Here is a 15859-nt window from a genome sequence, read left to right on the forward strand (position 1 = left end):
ATCAAACAAATTTTGATAGTATTCTTCAGATCATAGGAGTCCTAAATTTTTTGTAAGTTCTCAGAAACCTGCACAATGAAAACACATTCTAAGCCAATCAACAAAAATTAGAAAACAGATTTTATCATAGATTAAATCTACTATACATTGATTAGCATCTCTGTGATGATAATGCCGCTGATTTCTTCAAGGCCTTTGAGAGTGGTTACTTCACCTCCAACAACCATGTTTATAACAATTTCACTTTAAAGAGAAGTTTGAAATGTTAATATAGGCTTTAACGATGATGAACAAAGTAGTGTGCTTTCGAGAAAGAACTTGAAGCTAAGCAACTTGTTATACTTACCGATAATAAAACCCAGCTCTGAACTTTTTTTAAGCACCCTACCAGACAACTTTTCCTATACCGCATTCATATTGAGTTCTCGTCATAACCATCAAACCATTAATGTCTTGCAGAGAACTAATCTCATAAAAGACCACAAAAACATATCCTTTATTAACTTCTCTTAAAAAGAGAAGACGATAAGAAATTGATGTCTGTAGATTACATTTCTTGCTTTGTAGTGTATGAGAATCGGATGTATTTTTACATCCACAGCGAAAAGGAAACATTTACTTTTATAAAACAACATATAAGAAGAGCCTATAGAAATCAAAAAGACTGTGTTAGGTGATGGATTCCTTACCAACTAAGATTTTGAGAACATCCAAAACTGTATCTTTTGGCATAAGAGTTGAAAGATTCTGCAAAATCATAAACGATCAAGTTATAAGAAATCAACAGTAACTCAAAGAGCATAAGAATGTAAATTAGAAACAAACAAATTAACTGAAGGAGAATATCAAGAAACCAATAAAAATCTAAACTTTCTTAGATTGAAAACCTTATAAGATCTCAAAGAGAGAATTTTTTTAGGATGATGTTTACGGTATGAAGGATTCCCTTTTTATAGTTGCAGATGCATCTCTTCGAAGAGAGTGCAGATGCATTGAATGAGGAAGAGTGGATCGAAGAGTTAAGAAATTTGTTAATGGTAATGATTCAATGCATTCCGTAACGTTTAGGAAGAGAAGAATCCCAGTATACACGAAACGAACTGAGCTCGATGAGAGATTCTCCATGAAGATCTACCGCAAAAAAAAAAACCCATCAGAAGTCACCATTGTTGTTGAAGCTTTTCAGATATCGGAGAGGAGGTGAACCCTAACTGGTAGCTGTCGTGAGAAGAATAGCTCACAAATGGGCTGGCCTTTTGTACATTAAAACCTAAATAACCTAAGACAAAAACCCAACAGCAAGACCCATCTCGTATCTAAACAAAAACTCAACAAAGATTTTATGACAGGGACACGTGTCGTCACCACGGAGCACGACTTTATGACGTGGAATCATAGGTGGCATGCCCCAGGAGAGAGCAAACCATACTTTATATATATATTTATATATATAGATAGATTCTAGGCATGGGCATAAAATCCAGAACCCGAAATCCGAACCGAACCCGAACCGAAAAACCGATCCGTTATCCTACCCGAAATATAAAAATACCCGAACGGGTCTTGTAGGATGGTATAAAAAATATCTGAACCCGGAGTGTTATTAACCGAACCCGAACGGGTAACCCGAAAAATTCGAAATTAATAGTCAATATGAATATTTTGAAATATACATAAATATTTCAATTATTAAATTAAATATTTGTGGTAATATGATATATAATAATAAATATTAAAATCTTAATAAATGCTTTAAGTACACGATTAGTTATAAATAAGTATTTTATAATTTGATCATTGAAATAAAAAGGCTACTCTCTATAAGACAGACAATACATATATACATATTGTTTACAAATGATGTTTGTTTTCACGTTTGATTTAACATTTTATTGTTATTTTACCAATTTTATGTGTGATTGATTAATTTTTATTTAATTTAGATGTTTTTTTTATGTTTTGTTCCAAAAGTTTTGTTTTTTACTTCGGTTATATCCGAACCGAACCAATATAACCAGAATCCGTACGATATATGATTACTTTATGGGTTTTAGGACGCAATACAATTTTGAACCGAAACCCGAAGTGTTATTATCCGAACCCGATCCGTACTAAGAAAATCTTAGTATGGGACATAGGAGTGTAAACCCGAAAATCCGAAAACCCGAAAACCCCGATCCGAACGCCAACGGGTACCCGAACGTCCATGCCTAATAAATTCCGTCATCCATGTTATAGGTCGTCGTTTAAGACCGACTTTCCTATTTATATTTCTGTTGAATATTTTTAACCATTTAAATTTTAACTAGTACTCAAAATTTAATCGTTTAAACACTATTCAATACATTAACATAACACTACGTTCCAGTTAATGACCATCGCATATTACGCTATATTAATTTCCCTAATTAGTAGTATAATTCTTTTTTTACTTTGAAAAGCTGTAAAAAATATTTATAAGCAAAATTAGAGAGTGTTTGTTTAAAATTAACATAGGAGTTTTCCGAACAAAATTAATAAGATCTGGATAAATTGTAGGTTAATGAAAGAACCCTGTCATCAACTTTTTTGTCCTCTTCAAGCATGGTTCACATTTAAAAGCAAAGAATATATATAACATGATTTTCTGTCTGTCCAAAACAGCGCACTGTGTCAGTTTTTTTCAGGGTTTTCAAAAACTTAAAGGAAGGTATTAATGGCTATTTCATGAAACATTTATGTGTTCATAACAACTGAAAAGCTTATATAGTGCCTTTAATGTTGTTAATATTCCCTTCATCATAAAATAACATTACAAATTGTCATGTGATCGTTTAATTTATTATGTGCATGGATGGTCTCATGTGATACGATGTTATATAGGGCACAAGAATTAATGAGTTAAAATATTAGTTTTCCAATAAAATAGTTTCGAAAAGAAAAGGACATATTATCCACATATGGTACAACCCTATACCTGTGTATTTAGGCCTGGGACTTTTATCCGAGATCCGGATTCGATCCGAGATTCGATCCGGATCCGACCCGAAAATCCGGATATCCGGATAATAAAATGTTGGATCCGTCAAAGCCGGATCCGGATCCGGATATCTTAATTTTTAAGTCCGGATATCCGGATCCGTAAGTTTTATTAATAAATATTTCAAAACTAGTAATATCTATATATAAAAATTAATTTTATTTAATATATTTTCATTTTTATAATAATATATATAAATTTTATGTAAATTTTATAATATTATACATAGAAATAATTAAAGACATTATATATATATTTTTTAAATTATTGTTAATATTTTATATATATATATATTAATATTATTTTTTATTTATTTTAAGGATCCAAATCCGGATCCGGATAAGGATAGTAAAATTATGGATCCGCCGGATAAGGATCCGGATCCGGATACCTTAAAATTGTCCGGATATCCGATCCGTCCCAGGCCTATGTGTATTGTCACCATATGCATAAAATATAGGCCTAATAAAATATAGGTATTCTCTCATATGGTGTATCATATCAATGTTTATCATTTGGTATTGTCGTTTTTGTTACTTTAAACGCCTGAGTCAATTTATATGCTTAGTGACTGTATCTGTATATTGTGGTTCATTTACTGCACATGACTTATGCGTGTGATTTAAAAATACATCATGCTCGATTGATCGTCCATCCCATAACATGCTGATTTGAAAGACAACAGAAAATAAAACACATTACTTATCGACGAAAGTACTATCATGACTAAAGAGAAAATGACTATCGGAATTATATGATAATCCACAATTTTGCTGAAACCTATCAAATGATAATTTTTTTGGGCATTTCAACAATTTAATGGGTATCTGTACGTACGATTATATGTACATTTAGATATGCTTGCTATTTACAGATTTGTAGAAACTAAAACATTTTTAAAGATATATAAATAGTTTGTTTAAAGTTTACCTGCAAAAATAGTTTCCCCAAAAAATACAATAAAAACTAGATTAAAGAAATAATCTAAAATATTTTCATCAAGTTTTCTTTTTGTTCACCGGTGAATATAGTAAAAACTTTGATTCGATACAGACCTTTTAAAGAAAAAGAAGACTACAATCTGCATTTAGGAAAATGCTTGTTTACTTGCCATCTTCAGATATTTTCTTTTATGCCCCCTATAATCGTAACGATATTAACCTCTTATCATTCTCAGCTTAAACAGCAGCTTAAGCCATTTTATTTTCTTATTGATGTTCAATCAATGATAATAAAACATTATTATAACCTATTGATGTATAGTTTCATAACATCATTTAATGTATTAGTACATTGTACCGTTACGATGTTGTTTAGGGCACAATATATAGTGATATCGATCGTTTCCAATAAAAGATGTTTCTAAAAAGAAGAGACAAATTATATATAACTATAGCTGCCACCTCAAAAGGTAATCATCTTTGGGACCATATACATAGATAAGTATTCTTTCGCAGGGATATTAAACTATCAATGCGAAAATGCCTGGTTTTTCTTTATGTAATATCGATTCTTGTTACCTTAATTCCTGAATTGTTACTCAAAATACTGGTTTTTTTAAACACTACAATACTAGTTACGTTTCCAGTTTTAACTAACATCATCTAGTTTCTTCACTACTAAGACATTTGGGATTTTTTTCAAAAAAAAAAAAGAAGACATTTTGGATTATAAAATAACACACTAACGTATGAATATGTATATATACTGTATTAACATGGGCAGAGCAAAGATGCTTTACTGACACGAGTCTGCCCAGGGTCAAATGTATGTAAATCATGGCACTGACTGTCAACACAACGTTGATAGATAAAGTTAGATATAGTAATATATATATATATTCATTTGACCAAAAAGTAATATATATTCAAAATTTTATTTTTTATCTCTACAAAAATTTAAAATCGGTCAGAGAAGTTATAAACGGTCAATCAATCACGTCAGAGAGCTACAAAATAAATAATACTTCTAAACATTCACCAAACAAGAAATTCACCAGTAAGGAAACTTTTGTGTTCCTACTTTCTAATCTGATCATTATATTTTAAAAAGCCAAACAAAAGTATATCCCTTGAATTCTATCAGTATAAAACCGGGTCTTTCATATATTAAAAGTTTCTAATTGCTAAACAAGTTCATAGAAATATAAATATGTTTCGTAAAACTGAGCAGCGAGGAGCTCATATTATTTCTAAACACACTACTAAACGGCTCAAACCATTTATTTTTGTTAATATTAGTTAATATCAAATAACATCGCAAACTGTTGATGGACAGACAGTTTATGTGATCATTTAACTTAGTATGTGCATGGTCCCATTCGATGTTGTTTAGGGTACAAGAACTGCTGTGTTTTTTTTTGGTGCACACACGAACTACTGTGTTAGAAAAAACTTTTTGTCCAATAAAACGATTCGGAAAAGAAAAGGACAAATTTATCCACATATGGCACACCATATAATGCATACTGTCACCATTTATATAAGTATGCACTCATGAGGAGCATCATATCGATGACTGACCATTTTATTGTCGACAATTTTGTTACTTAAATTCTTGAATCAGTTTTATATGCACGGTGAGTATATACTTATATATTATGGTCTACTTACTGCACATGATTTATGTGTGTGATTTAAAATTATATATATAATACTAGTTTATCCACAACATGCTAATTTGAAAACTCATAGAAAGTAGAACGCACAGTGCCTAGGCTATGACTAATTGGAATTATGTTACAGGTCATATATATATAAAGACTTTGCAAAAATTAATATATTTTTGGGGTATTTTAACAATAATATGAGTATCTGTTGGATTTATATGGACTTAGTACTTATGTGATTTATCGAAATTTAAACTAGTTAACTGATGTATAAATATTTTGTTTTATATTTTGAGAAAAAATATTCTGGGAGTATTAATGTCATGTTTTTCATTCGAGTATCGATTCTTGTTAGTTGTTTTATACTTTAAATTCCTGAAGTATTACTCAAAAGTCAAAACTAATGCTAACTACATATCCAAATTTAGATAACGTGTTTTTTTTTTGATGTTGCTCAAAAAAAGATAATCCAGAATGTCTTAGCAGTGAAAAAAATAGATATCCAAATTTAGATAACGTTTTTTTTTTAATGTTGCTAAAAAAGATAACTTTTTCACTGGTAAGACATTTTGGATTACATATAATAGACACAGATATATATATATATATATATATATAACTTTATCAAGTAAGTCCATCTACACGAGCAAAGACATTATGCATTACTAGCTGAGTTTCCACACGGAAATATGTCTGCCCGGGGCCGAGTGTAACACATGGCATGATGTCTTAAGTGTTACAAAAAAAAAACAGTGACATTTAAATTTTATTTATTTTTAATATCATTACAAAACTCTTAAAATGTAAGAAGTTATAGATGGTCAAGCAATCATGTCAGATTATGTATGGTCTCTTCTTTTATGTTATTAAAGTAAAAACAAATTATATTTCCAGAACATTCACCAAAACGGAAATTTACATGCTAGAAAACTTTACGTTCCTACTTTCTGGTTTGGTCATATTAATATATTTTTTTTCTGAGAAAAAGTCATATTAACTCTACAAGCCAAAAAGTATCACTTATCGTCTATAATTCTTTTTTACTGTTGATAAAAGCCAAGGTGAAAAAAATCTAATTTTACCTCTGAGGTCAAATATCACTTATCGTCTATAATTCATACATTTTCATTAGGTCTGCTTTTTCTCTCTCTCACTCTCATACTCTCTCCCACACACACCTCTCAAGATGAATTCATCTTTGAGTTTGTTGAATCATTTTCCGTTTCCCATTTCCACAAAGCCACTAACCGTTTCGTTTCGTTCAAAGAGGTCTAGCCTCCGTGTTGGCATAACAAAACGTGAGAGGAGGCTGTTTAAGAGAAAAAGAGATGAAGTGGAGAGTTTCATTGAGAAAACGGTTGCTAACCTCTCAAAGGAAGACAAAAAGCAAGAAATCAGCGCTTGGATTAACAAGAATCTGCAGGGTAAGGAGAAGAAGAAGCAAGAAACAATCGAGTTTGGTGACATATTAGGAAGCTCAAAGTTTGATCTCACGCTGTTCATGCTAACTGCCATTGGAGTGAAGATACCCGAAGAAATGGAGTTAACGAAGGAAGTGAAGAATCCGGCACCGGCTAGGAAAGACCGCATGGAAAAGAAGAAGGAGGAAGCGACAGCCTTTAAAGAGTACTATACGAAGATTGCAGATGCTCAGAAGCTCAAAGACGATGAGGAAGCCGAGAAATTTTATGAAGAAGAAAAGGCAAGGCTCAATGCAGAATCGGCGAGTAAACACCCGGTGGAGGAGAGAAAGGCGGAACATACAAAGAGTGAAGACTATGAAGACCTTGCCGATGATGCTGAGAAACTCAAAGAAGATGAAGAAGAAGCAAGATTGCTTATTGCAGCAGTTGTGTTGTTCATGGGATTGAAGAAGCTTGGTCTTTAAGCATCGGTTTAATGGGTTATCTTTGTTTAAGCATCGGCTTAGTGGGTTATCTTTGTTAAGTGTTTTCTCTTTTCTTTGTTAGGAATTTGCTTTTAATTAAGTTCTAAGTATCGTTCGGTTAGTTGTTCAATGTCAGGAATGTTTATGAATTATCGGTTTGGTTTTTAATTAAGTTGGATGTTTTCTTTCCTTTTTTTTTTGTAAGAAGTTGGATGTTTTCTTTTAAGTACTTTCTCTGTTTGTTTTTTTTTTTGGTTAAGGTTTAAACTATAAACTAACTGTTCCATTTATCATTTGGTAACTTGCTTTAAACCTTATTAGCTAAAACGAAGCCAAACCTTTTCTTGGTTCACCTTAGATCCATTTTTTTTTTGGAAATTGGTGACCCATAATTTAAATCCAATAACCTTAAACATTAATCTCAAGAAAAAGTTACAAACTTCGAATATTAAAATCAGTTACATTAATTATGGATTCAAAAGTGGTCCAAGTTGTTTATTTTTAGTTGACGATGAAGAATGAGGAATCATAAGACGGTAGACGAATGAAAGAGCAGTAGAGAGGGTGACGCATACGGCCAGCCACCGGCGTCTAGATCCATGGATTCTGGTGTTTGTCACAATGTTCGTGTCTGCAGGGAATTAAGCGGCTAGAGCGAACGTGAATCTAAACTCACTATGTAGACAGTATTAGACTTTTGGATGAGGGTTTTAATATTGGCAGTTCATATAGAAGAAAAGTGGCTTATGTAACTACTAATAGAATATTATATGATAGTCTTGCAACACGCACAAGAGGCAATGATTCATTATACAAATTGAGGTGATATTCCTTCTCGTCAGGGTTGTGGCCTTGGGAGAAGAGAAACCGAGACCCATGATCTCTTGAGGCTACTTTCTCTTTTTCACTAAGCTACTTTCTTATTCCTCTTCTCTACTCATTTCAGACTTTTATATCTCTGTTTGGCTTCATTTAAACACTCTTTTGCTGTCACAGGAAGCTCTGGTCTGGACATTGTTCACGTTTGTTGTAAAGAAGATCAAGAAAGCATTTCCATAAATTCCATCTATTTGGCCTTACAAAAATTACCAAAAGATTTAATAAAACATATCATCAGCGTTTAGCCTGACCACAACCCATGATAGAAGAAGGCAAATTAGCAACCCTATCGATCCCAGACTCGAACACAATCCTCATTCCCATGAAAAAATGCGACTCAATATGGCAGTGAAACGCCCAAACGCCAGGATTATCCGCTCTAAAACGCAGAGCGGTCCAGCCATACGGTTGTACCGCAACCGTGTTTTTCATAATCGGGTCGACCAGATTATACCATACCCAAGCACCCAAAAATCATGACCGTGTAAATGCCACGGGTGCGTTTCACTATTGTTAACGCTCATCGTATTAGCGTTCTGTAAAACCACGTCCACAGTGGAGTTGAACTTCAAGCGGTAGATACCGTCGCTCATCGTGGCGTTAGCGTTTGAGGGTACGGCAAATATGTCGTAGCTTTTAGAATCGTAACTCTCCGGCGGCGTGAAACGCCAGTCAAATGCGTTTGTGAGATTATGCTTTGATGCGATTAAGTATGGCGTTGTAGGGTGTTGGTAGGAAACGTTGTTGACCTACCACCGCATGTATCCGTTAACTTTGCTCTGTGTATTCAAGAGCACAATCACTTTGTCCGAATTCTCCGGCGGCGCGTGCAAGAATCCTTTACGTGCCTTGATTGCTACGCTTTGTGCAAGACGGTGGCGCGTGTCGTTCCATGCCGGCCGAAAATTGGAGGATGCCGGCGTCGGAGGATGCTTACGTGGGTGATTCGGGTGGTAGTTGAGTACAGCTGTTGCTGGTGGAGTTTTCTCTGGACGGCTAACGATGCTTGTGGTGATCCAATAGTTTCGGCTAGGGTTTTGATCTGCCTTGAGAAGCACGGAATAAGTTTCTCCGGAGTATATGAAGAGATTCCTCACAGTGAATGGTTCAACGTAGTGTCCATCGGCTTCGACTACCGTCAAGTTATGTCCCTGAAGTTCAATTTCACTCATAAAAACAGAATGGAACGAAAATGGTTGCTTGCATTACAAGCTAGGTCACCTCGATTTGGAAACTGAGAGCAGAGAGAGACGTCAAGCTACCAATACGAAGCCGGTATGTCTTCCCGGGGATCACCGTGAGGACAAGACGTGAACAGTCAGCGTGTGAAGCGTTATATACTTCAGCTTCCGAGCGCTGAGGAGTCATCAGGTTGTTTGTGCAGTTGAATCTTCCTCTTCCTTGTATCATAAGCGACTGATATTTCAACATCCAAAAAAAACAATTAGGTCGCTCAAAAACTAAGAATCTGACTTATATGGAGATTCATTCACCTGTGGCTCACCAACCCATTTAAAGGGTATGGATGCTAAACCGGTCGCTTTCTCGGACATGCCTTTGTGATACCAATCGGTTAACAAAAGGCTCCGGTCATAATCGTATGTAAACGGTTCAGGTTCTGTACTTGGAGGAGAAACTCGAATCATTCCTATTAGTCCAGATTCTCTCTGCATCCCATAGTGTGAATGATACATGTATGTCCCAGGCTACAGAGCAAATTACAATAAAATAAAAACGTAACACAAAATTAACATACAAAAATAAAGAAGGATTGATAATTAATTTGCGAGTTTATGATTTTTTTTTACTCTATCAACGACGAACTGGTATGTGAAGATTTGGACATTGAGTAACACCTTCTACTCCATCAAACCATGGTGTCCCAATCTGAAACCAAAATCAAACATTACAAGTATTCATCGAATGTTGTGATATGTTTCTTGAAAAAAATTGTGCTCCTTGAGGCTGATGTATCCGTTCAAGAGTTGTATCAAACTGCACGGAGACTGAGAAATTTATAGATAAATTATTGTACCGTTGGATCTCTATTATTCCTTTGAAATAAATATCTCCTCCTGCAATAAATTATTGTACCGTTAAAATAAATATCTCCTCCTGCAGTAAATTATTGTACCGTTGAATAAATATTTCCTTTAGAAAAGTATTAGTATTTCTGTAGGAGGAGATATTTATTTCAAAGGAATAATAGAGATCCAACGGTACAATAATCCAACGGTTGGATATTTATTATTTCTTTTAATTTATTTTTTAAATAAACTACAATAGATCTTTTTTTGTGTGTCAATACTCTTGTTTTTATACAATACTGACATGTATCTATAGAGATTTCAATTTCAGATTCACATGAAAATATTACCTGTTTTTTGTTTGATATACATATATATCGAATCATTCCTATTAATCCAGATTATCTCTGCATCCCATAGTGTGAATGATACATGTATGTCCCAGGCTACAGAGCAAATTACAATAAAATAAAAACGTAACACAAAATTAACATACAAAAATAAAGAAGGATTGATAATTAATTTGCGAGTTTATGATTTTTTTTTTACTCTATCAACGACGAAATGGTATGTGAAGATTTCTCCAGGAAGAATTGGACATTGAGTAACACCTTCTACTCCATCAAACCATGGTGTCCCAATCTGAAACTAAAATCAAACATTACAAGTATTCATTGAATGTTTTTTTTTGAACTGAATTATTCATTAAAGGTATCAAGTATTCATCGAATGTTGTGATATGTTTCTTGAAAAAAAGGCATATTAAAACCGTATAAAATTTCGACTTTTCTCAACAAAATAAATAGAATAGAATATCATATGTACCTCATCAACTTTTCAAGTCATAAAAGTCGAGTGTGTTTGATGCTTCTACACGGCTTTCAACTTTTGCTTTAGCAATCCCATAATAGTTATACTCTTAATATTAAGTTTCATAAAATTGGAGCAGCTAACTAAATTGGGACATTTATAAATTTATTAATCCTCAATCTATGTAAACAACGATTAATCTCCGATACGATTTGTTAAGAATGTGTTTTTAATCCCACTAAAACATATTTTCACGCTCGTGTTTTTGAAAACTTCTGATTGTGTTAGCTTTAAAGTTAAAGACTATTTTAAAAAAGGGCATCCTTGGTGGATCGAATCACTAAAGCGATAACATTACACGATTTGTGAAATTTGCTAGATGTACATAATTCCAAATAATTATTAACAATAAAAGATCAAATTTGAATGGTTTTGGTCCAATTGAAGCTTATAAGGGTCAAGGACTCAAGAAAATCGTTTCAACCAAGTACAAGCATTAATTGATTAGCTTGCTCATGGTTACTATTTTAAAAATATAAGTGAAATCAATGATGCACCATGGTATTAAGGCTTCGAATGGTAACAGCGGGTTGGGCGGTGCGGGACAAGCGGATTGGTTAATGCGGTGCGGTTTAAGTGTGGTTTATGTCAGAGAAACGCATACTGTGGGACAAGTGCGCTTAGTCTAAAAGAAGCAGTTTAAAAAAATATGTGAATGGTGACCAAAATAATAAAAAATACGGAAAAATGCTTGAATGGTGTTTATAAACTAAATAGTGCTAAAAAAATATAAACTAAAATATTCTACTTGATATTATAAATATATTTTACATATTTTTAAAGTACAAATAAATTACAATCAGAAAATAAGTTTATTTTATTGATTTTCTCATAACATATTTGCAATATTATCTATTATTGCCTCATATGACATTCATCTGCTACCTCAACTGTTTCCAAATCATCCAAATCGGTATAAAAATCAGTCTTTCCTTATGTGTTGAATCTTCATGTCTCTGCCATTATTTAAGCAAAATATGTATCTGAAAAATTATGTCGGTATTGAGGTACGGTTTAAGTGCGGTTTATGCGAGAGAAATGCATACTGCAGGACAACTACAGTTCATCTAAAAAGCAATCAAAACAGTATATGATGGTAAAATCTATAATAACTTCAGCGGGATACATATAATAATATTTATATTTTATAAATTAAAAATTTAATGATAAAAATATGATTTAAATAAATATTTTATTTATCATAAACTTATATATCTTAACCCGTCAAATTATATTTACGTTTTTTGTTTAATATATAAAGACTGCCAAAGTTGTGTATATTATCTTTAAACAAAATTAAATAAATTATATTTTTTATAATTAAAAAATTATACTAGTGTAACCAAAGTTAATTTTATTACCCAAATAATAAACACTTAAACTTTAGTTTTTGTAAAGTGAATGCATTTGTATTTTTATATATATGTTAGTAATTAAAAGTAATATTAAAAAAACTTTATATGTATTATTGTATCTCTAACCACACCTAATCACACCTAATTACCATCTTGTCAATTGAGGGTGCAAAGTACAATTACATCCCACACTTTATTTTCTGTTTTTTTATTTATTTTTTAAAACAAAATAAAATCAAAAAGTTTAGTTGAATGGTAATTCATTATCTCTCCCACACTGCGTTCTTCCCATCCCGCACAAAACATTCGGAGCCTAAGTATCATTTGTTAACTATCACCATTCAACTACTTGGTAAAATAAAAAAGTCCCTAGAAAACGTCACGCAAAGATCCTTTAGTAAGCAGACTCCTAGGTCTCTTGGTGCACAAAAATGTCTCTTAATATAATACACTTCATCTATTTCAAAATGATGCATAATTTAAAATTTTTGTATATATAAATACAACATATTAAACTGTAGTTATAAATATATTTTCCATAATTCTAAACTAATACCCCCTCAGTTTTTAATATAAGTCGTTTTAATTATTTTTTTATTTTTTTAAAAAAATATTATTAATTATTTCTCTAACCACAATTCAATCAATAATAAAATAAAATGTATATTATCTTTGGTTATATAACATTAACTTGTTAATAAATTTTACATAGAAATTTGAAAATTTCATCCAATTTGGAACATAAAATTTCTTCTAAAATGTTATCTATTAAAAAAATGGAAAGAGTAAAATTTTAATAAATGCAATTATTTTTCTGAAGTTTACAATTATAATCATTATTAATTCATAAAAGTTGTACATTGAAAATATAAAAATCATCTTTTAAAATACTTTTTTCTAAAAGGGAGGGAGTATCGTTTTGTGTTATCAACAAATTAAAGCCCATTATTACCATATCGTTTGGATGTTTCATAGTACAGATTACATTTCATAAAAAAATGACTACATTCTTCTTCTCAAAACTAAACTAAGTTGTTTCATATTTCTAGTGAACTAAAAGTTCTCTGATCCTATAAATTTCCCTATTGTTTCATTAACAACCCTATTTTTTGGTTTGGATAAAGAAAAAGCAAAGATTCTTACGTACCCTGCACAGCAAAATTTTCTCCATGAAGCTAAATAACCATCAAAGTAACCTCCAACACGAACATACAGTTAGCTTATATCAGAGGTAATAAACCCCAAAATCCAAAATATATATACACATACTTTTGATTTACAAATCGATAAGAAAAAAAAACAAAAATTGATATGGAGATCCAAACATTTCCCAACGGAATCGTATTCTTTGATCTAGAAACTAACGTACCAAACAAAACAGGACAACATTTTCACATCCTAGAGTTTGGTGCCATCATCGTATGTCCAAGAAAACTCGAGGAGCTAGAGAGCTTCACAACGCTTATACAACCCAAAGACCTGTCAGTGGCCTCATTACGATCGTCTAGGTTAGATGGAATCACGAAGGCTAAGGTCACAGACGCACCAAGTTTCGAAGATGTGGCTGAGAAGATCTATGGTTTGTTGAATGGTCGGATTTGGGCAGGTCATAACATTATAAGATTCGATTGCGTTAGGATTAAAGAAGCTTTTGCTGAGATCGGTAAAGCTGCGCCTGAACCCTCAGGGATCATTGATTCTTTGGGTTTATTAAGTGACAAGTTTGGCAAAAGAGCTGGCAACATGAAGGTACCATGCAAATCCTATGTCATATTTCAAAAAGATGATTGATTAGAAATATAAGGCTTTTTTTAAAGAAATATAAGGCTTTATTATAAGAATCATAGTATACAATTTTTATTTTGATAAAAGTGAATTTACATCTCTTAAACCAAATATTATATAAAGTTAAAAAAAACAAATATTATAGTATTTAAACAAATACAAATCCTTCTGTTTATTACAATATATTTTGTAAAATTATCAACTATATCAATATAAGATTTAAAAATTTATGACACATCAATCTATTCAGAACAACAAACGTATCCATTTATCAAGCTTGCTTCATATTCTGTTGTAGATGGCAAGTTTGGCTGCCTATTTTAGTCTTGGAGTGCAAAAACACAGGTACCTTAATCATATTTGTGTGTCTTAATGTGACGTTGTTTGTAAGATAATCTTATTACATATATATGTTGATAATTGCAGGAGTCTTGACGATGTTCGAATGAATTTAGAGGTCCTCAACAGTGCTTTTCTTGGTATGTCGTATCCTCAGAATTCTTCTCTTATCTTTTGTCTTAAATTTTATTTATTCTTTTTACATTACCTATACATATCAAATAACTTTGTATATATATATATATTGTACACATCTATATATATATTGTACATATCTATATAGGAATCTACACTTCCGAATCAATTAGAGGGAAAGTGGCAAAGTTCTTCAAAGATCAGGACAAGAAGTCGAAGTCATCGCCAAATAGCCCAAAAAGCAATGCCTTACACGAAGGGTAGTAGTCTCGGGAAGGTAATAGAGTTTCTTCCTTTTAAGTTATAACACATTCATATTACTAAGATTTTGCTATTTTTCAGTTTAAAGTGTTCTTGTTTATATAATATACAGATGGCACAGAATATGAAGAATATCTTAAACAAAGCTCAAGGCACCCAAACTCTTCAAAGCTTGATTAGACATTCTCATTCTTTGCTTAGATGATTATTTGCATCCCTTGGTGGTTGTTATTTTTTTTTTATAATTTGAAAAATGAATTTCATTGTATATATTGCACATTTGTGTTTATGTTCACTGGCTATACTGCCAAAAAAATTATTAGAAAACTATTTATATTATGATTCACACTGTATTGCTAAGTGATTTTAACGCCATATGAAAAGATCGTTGTAGAAGTACTCTAGCAAATGTTATTCATTCAAGCATCAATCATTCATATTTAATTGAACCCACAAATGACGAAACTTGGAAACAGGTTGTCCGTTTTCACTTTTCAATGTGAAAACAATTACGATGCACAATACCTGTGAGGTCTTTCTCTTAGCTGCTCCAATAATCTTGGATCTTGTTCTCCTTGCGAAACTCAGCAACAGGATTCGGTTCAGGAAGAGGTTCATTGGTTCACAAAACAAGTTATTACATGTTTTCATTTCAGTGAACCGTGATTTTGGGTCCTTTTTTGGAGGGGAAGT

At 32.3% G+C, this 15859-nt stretch overlaps 2 pseudogenes; one reads left to right on the plus strand and one right to left on the minus strand.

Annotated features, from left to right (window-relative positions):
* Positions 1-8423: 8423 nt before the first annotated feature.
* On the minus strand, positions 8424-10365 carry LOC106327569 (annotated as a pseudogene).
* A 3592-nt stretch (positions 10366-13957) lies between these two features.
* Positions 13958-15463, plus strand: LOC106327571 (annotated as a pseudogene).
* The last annotated feature ends 396 nt before the right edge of the window (positions 15464-15859 follow it).

Source organism: Brassica oleracea, chromosome C2 (assembly GCF_000695525.1).
Source record: "Brassica oleracea var. oleracea cultivar TO1000 chromosome C2, BOL, whole genome shotgun sequence".
NCBI lineage: Eukaryota > Viridiplantae > Streptophyta > Magnoliopsida > Brassicales > Brassicaceae > Brassica > Brassica oleracea.